The sequence below is a fragment of the Dermacentor andersoni genome, chromosome 11, assembly GCF_023375885.2.
Source record: "Dermacentor andersoni chromosome 11, qqDerAnde1_hic_scaffold, whole genome shotgun sequence".
Taxonomy (NCBI): Eukaryota; Metazoa; Arthropoda; class Arachnida; order Ixodida; family Ixodidae; genus Dermacentor; species Dermacentor andersoni.
Window position 1 is genome coordinate 34902744 of NC_092824.1, and position 6036 is coordinate 34908779.

The 6036-nt window shown below is 45.5% G+C and overlaps 1 long non-coding RNA gene across 1 annotated transcript; it reads right to left on the reverse strand.

The window, feature by feature from the left end:
* Positions 1–1091: 1091 nt before the first annotated feature.
* On the reverse strand, positions 1092–4460 carry LOC126518377 (uncharacterized). Its single transcript, XR_007596364.3, has 3 exons — positions 4025–4460; positions 2021–2228; positions 1092–1189 (listed from the first exon to the last, which is right to left on the reverse strand). It is a non-coding gene; the product is annotated as an uncharacterized lncRNA (long non-coding RNA).
* Positions 4461–6036: the final 1576 nt, after the last annotated feature.

A 6036-nucleotide genomic window follows, 5' to 3' on the forward strand; every position in this document is an offset into this window, starting at 1 on the left:
TGGGGCCACCGGGGACCTTCTCCATGGGCGTCACCGCCGCTGGGAGGCGCCTCTCAAAAGTTCAGAGTTGGCGGACCAGCTCTGGGCCGTCCGGCAAGCCAAAGATGCCGCCCGAGTTCTAGGACATTGAGCCGCCACCTGAGGCCACCACAACGAAACTGCCTGACCATTCATTAATAAAATTTCTTCTCTCTCACATGTTGGTAAACATATGCTGGCGCCACGTATACTACATACCAATAAATCTGTCGTAAATACTGAATGATTTATTAGCTATACGTGTGAAATATCTTCTTCATGAAACAATTAGGTCCTTTGTCACGACAAATTGAACCAGCAGCTTGCCTTAATTACACAGTGCCCCGCCCCCCACTTTACGAGGATGGGGGCGGGGCACTTCGCCCCCATTGGGGGCGGGGCAAATGCCCCCAAATGGGGGCATTTCGCCCCCATTTCGATGGGGGCGAAATGCGAAAACACCCGTGTACTTAGATTTAGGTGCACGTTAAAGAACCCCTGGTGGTCGAAATTTCCCGAGTCCTCCACTACGGCGTGCCTCGTAATCAGAAACTGGTTTTGGCACGTAAAACCCCATAATTTAATTTTAAAGAGTGTTCCACATCCACCGCCAAGGTTTGTGAGTGATGGCGCTGGTTAACACTCCGAAGGTTAGCTATGGTAGTCAAACATAAATTCACAAGAAAGTGGATGGGGAAACAGCGCCGCGGTAGAGCATTGGTTAGAGCATCGCACGCGTAATAGGAAGACGTCAGATCATTCCCCACCTACGGCAAACTATTTTTTCATCCACTTTCATTGTCAGTATTATATCATCGCTTTAATTCACTTAGTAAGTACAAAATATTTCCCCCATGCTGTCCTTGGCGTCTTTGTTGGCTAAAAATTGTTCGCTAAAAAGGAAGCAAATAAAATTTTTATTTGCTTCCTAAAAACTGTGCAGCGACTATTTCTTAACCACCTTTATATATCCTAACGACTTGCTAGTAACATCCTGTCAACTATCTGTCTGTGGCGAATAGTGATTGCCAAGTGGCTAGGTGTGGCATGCAACAGAAGAAGACAGGTTTCCATTTGTGCTTGAACACATCCATTTAATATCCCCGGGCTAGTAAGGAGGACGAGTTCTCCAGCTGCCCTGGAAGTAGGCTGAAATGTTGCGTTGTGTAGTCTAGAAAAGAAGAAAAAAGGCAATATATTAGTTTTGCTACAGTGACATTGCAACACACCATGCATCTGTTTCTTAAAAAGGAAGTGCACAAGAGACAAGCTTTCAACCCTGTGAGCTCTAAACATCTCCACCTGTTTTGTGCAAAGTCCTAAAAATCATGAAATGACTGAATTAATGCATTGAAGCTGGGAGTGTGATGGATGTGCGTAACACTAACAGATGCACGACACATAAACTATATCATACCAATTGTCATCTACAAACAAAAGCTATAAATCAACTTCAGTTTAATGAACTTCGATATTCGTATTGTGACCAGTACATGGAAGTTTCATGTGTGAATTATCTTAGGAAAGGCAAGGTGCCAGTCATAACTGTGCTGCAGCTTTGCTTGGGCACAGGTACATAGAAGAGTTGACTTTTGTGTTGCACTTAAGAACCACGAAATGATACAAGCAACATGTAAGCAGTTGAACAGGCATTACGGACGTTCTACAGCAAGATTAGAAGATGCCTTTGCTGTGCAGGCAGACATTGTCAAAGTGAGCTTGTTACTAAACATGTTAGCTTTCCACAAGACAGGACATTATGTTATCAGTGCATTCATATGACCAGGGCCTCTATCACAAAAATACATATGCCAACAGTAATGACAATTTCCTAGTTATGGTGGCAAAGCTTGCATTATAATATGCTATTATAATCAGGTTAATAACTATTTTAGCAGGAAAGAAAGGAGTATACCCTAAGATAGCACTGAAATTGCCATGAAAGGAGTTTTGTTGAAAACTGCACAAAGAATATTAAGATGCTTCTTCGTGACACACATACCTACTATGGTGTTGACCTTCTTGGAATCCAATGGATCCTCCTGTGGAAGGCATTTCACAGCCGCCCAAAGAAGGACCTCCCTTCAGTCTTCTATTGAAAAAGGAGCTTTAAGGAGGCCCTCGGCGAAGAGAAAGCCTAAGTTGTTAGCATCCAGGCACAGCGTCTTCAGCAGGCCCTTTTCAACGTATACACCGTCACCGATGTCTACCTGTGAAAGAATACAACAACCACAGATTCATTTTATACACGTTTGATCAAGGAATGGTTAGGAAGTAGGGTAAGGTTTGCAAAAACGGAAGTCGCTGCTCCTTGTTGATTCGGTTTAAAGAACAAAGCAGCCTTACGTATACCATACATGCATTGTACTGAGCTGTGTACTTTTACGTAAGACTAGAAAGTATTGGGAACTTCAATGCGAAAGAAAGACATGCATCTGCCTAGAACTAAGCAAATGTGTGCCAGCCCTTGACACAGAGTGAGATCTGGTGCTGTTTTAGTGATTAGCAGACATTGAAAGTTTCAAGCCTCATCGAGTATTGGGCCAAGCTGTGCTCGATTAGTGACGCACAAGTGCTCGAGAACTATCAAAGAAGATGCAATTGTCTTGAAATACAATTCTGACTTCCCCTTGCAGACATGCAGTTTTCAATTTACTGACTGCACTTGGGTGTAAAGATTTTGTCTGACAGAGTGAATAAACCACATACACAAGCAGCATTTTCATAGTTAGCATAGTCTTTAATAGGTACTGATACCTTCAATTTAGAAAGCCCTGTATATTGGGCCTCATCAAACTAATTTCACAAAAGGTTTGTCAAGGTAGAAGCATAGAACTTTAGTAATTAGTAGACAGGTGAAAGGAGTTAATAACTGCAATTATTACTGAAAATTTAATTTTAGACAGCTCATCCCAATGAGAAATTGATGCAAGCAGTTTGTACATGCCACATAAGCATTTAGATATCAAAAATAGAGATTAGAGAAAACCTTCCCTTAGATGTTCATTAGTACAAGCAGCCATGCCCTCGAGGAGACATAACTTATTTTTCTGTAAGCAGAAAGAGGCTCGAGTATTTTATTGACAGATATATGTGCCCATGCATATATGTCATCTCTGTTGTAAACCTTTTTTTCATGTACATGCAAGGTGTGTTTATAACATCTCATTGTGCACAAAATTTGCGTAACAATTTAAAGACCGCGATTTTGTAGCGATGGTATTCCTTTTCGCAATTCGTTAGTAGGCTGACCGACGCCCCGGCCCGTGCTACGTACTGCAGCTGCCGGCCGTTAGCGGTGGGCGAGAGGAGTGATATAGAATCGAGGGGTAAGTATCGCTACAAAATCGCAGTCTTTAAATTATTACGCACTGCCGTAACCTACGATTGCAAGAGCTGACATCTCGTTATTAAGATTTGGTTGGTCTGTCTTTCTTAAAGGCCGGCGTCTGATTGAAATGTCTAGATTAAAAATGCACCTCGTTATTGTAATATCGGCCTATATCCGCTCTGTAACATAGAAGACAAATACGCGAAGACACTCAAGAACATAAACAATACACACAGGTTCTCGCGACGCGGACCTCCAAACCGAACTGTATACATACAAAAATCTTCATACAAGCTTCTATCTGCTAAAACGTCAAACAGCAATCGTGTGTCAACGCGCGAAGCCCATGATACATCGACGTGTACATTACACATGTACTGTACTTGCGGGAATGCCTATATAGCGAATAACTTCTTGCCAGGAAACTATCGAACGAACACCAACTTTCAATGTGTTTTCATAATTGTGTGCCCATTCAGGCATAGCAATCAAGGCGGGTAGCAGAATGCAAGTACGCTGTAACATCAGAGGAAGCTTTCGTGAAATTGCTTGCTAAATGTGCACAGCAACATGGCTAACCTACGATAGGAAAGCGCTTTGCTCTAGCTAGTTACACAACGCTCATTACGTAAATCATAAGCTTCAAGAATACGCGCAAGCGCCAAACTTGCTTACCTTTCAAGACTTGGCAAACGCTCCTCCGTCTAACAGGTACAGAGGCACCGACGTTTCTCTGGCGCAAGCACTGTACAACTTCCGATGAACTCCAGCTCCACAAAAGCACAACCTTCAACAGTCTTCCAAACACTACAATTCGAAGCCCCAGTACCAGACTTTTCACGAGAGCGCGGGCAGGCAGCTCGGCAGAACAAAGGCAGCTCGGACGGGCGCTGTACTAGGGCACTCACTGACGACACTGGTGGATCGCACGAAACACACGGCGAACTAATGGCGTTACACGAGTCCGGAGGGTTTGGGATGGTTACTGCACACGACAAGGAGCACGTTTTGTCTAGGCACTTCTAAAATAAAACTCAAATACCACCTTACTGCAAGGAGCATTCACTACAACTAAAGCCCCTGCACAGGGGCTTTAGATGCAGGGGCTTTAACTACAACCAACGTGTGTGTCGACCAAACAAATACTGCAGTAGCGCCACTCTGCGGTTTTTAAGAAAAATGCATCTTAAATAAAAAAATTGCGTGTTTTTTCCTAATTATATTCGATAGTCCTTTAATAGACTTGTTTGGTCCGAAAGTGTGTACTTTGTACTTTGTGATACGAAGTTTAAAGAAATGTATATGTAATAAAAACTAAGCGGATGTTGCCTTCAAGATTCGCAATTGCTTCAGGTGCATGCAGGTTGCAAAAGCACGGCCTTTGAGATCAGACTTTGTCACTCAAAGGAAGCCGTAGTGGGAGGCGGAGAGGCATTTAGGCCCCAATCGTTGGGTTTACAGTGCCTAGGTAGGCTTTCTTATTTATAAAGAATATACGGGGACTTCAGCCGAACCACGAGCGAGCTATACAAACACACGCGGTACGATTCGGTGTCCGATCCGACGTGCGGCGCTGCATGCTACGGCATGAGCGGCGCGTAAGCTCCGCCCACATCCAGCTCCCAAGCTTGAGTTCATGTCCACGTCGAGAAACGCAATATAAACAACTCTGCACAACACTGCTTCGCTTTAGCTTTACGCGAACGCTGTCGATAAAAGTATGCCCCTGTGAGTGACAGAACACTTCACGACGGCGCGTTGTCCACTGACGGCTCCGCTAAAGCCAGCGATATGGCCGGTAGGCATAGCTAGGCGGACGCTGCAGCCGACGGCGCTTGCGATCCAGCCCGAGCTCGTCGAAGAGTGCTTATTTTTGCCAAAACAATTAACACTGTACACTTAGGTCGGCCGTAATTAAATACAATTGGTTTACTCGACGCAGTCGTTGCGAAGGGCAAACGTGCAAGCGAAGCGAGCGGCCTCGCTCAGACGGTCGGTGTGTGATGTCTGCTCGCGAAATGCCCTCGCGTCGCGGCTCCCGATCTCACCACTAGCTTAGTGCTAGTGTACAAGGCGCTGGTTTGCATAACAGGCACACGTTCGAGATAATTTTACTGAACTGGTAACTATTTCATGTCAGAAACAAACGGCAGCAGGCAAGGAAAAAGAATAACTGCGAGAAACCGGCCAGCCAGCACCGCCTCCGTGGAGGGAACGTCAGGGAACGTCACATGCCAGCCGCGCTGCCATTGGCTGCGGCCAAACGACGGTGCAGTTGTCGGACACGTCGGACGATGAAAATCTGCCCGGTTTGTCGCACGCCCGACGTCCGATCCGGCGCTTCGGCACGGCAAAACACCTCGATTCGGGCTGCAGTTTCGGCGCGTCGGACGCCGGATCGGACACCGAATCGGACCGTGTGTCTCCCGCTTTAGTTGGCGAACACGAGCCGATCAGCGCGCCGTCCGTGCAGCTCCGTCTAGTGCGATGGTGCATGGCCTACGGGTATCTTTGACACCTACTGAGCACAAATTCATGATCACCGCTCATGTACACGCTTCCCATGGCACTAGCTGTCGTGTTTTCGAGAATACGTGCCCTCATCGTGAATTGGTGAGACCATATTTCCTCTTAGCGCCCGGTATTAGAAGCAATTTTTTTCTATGAACATTCTACTATCATCTGTT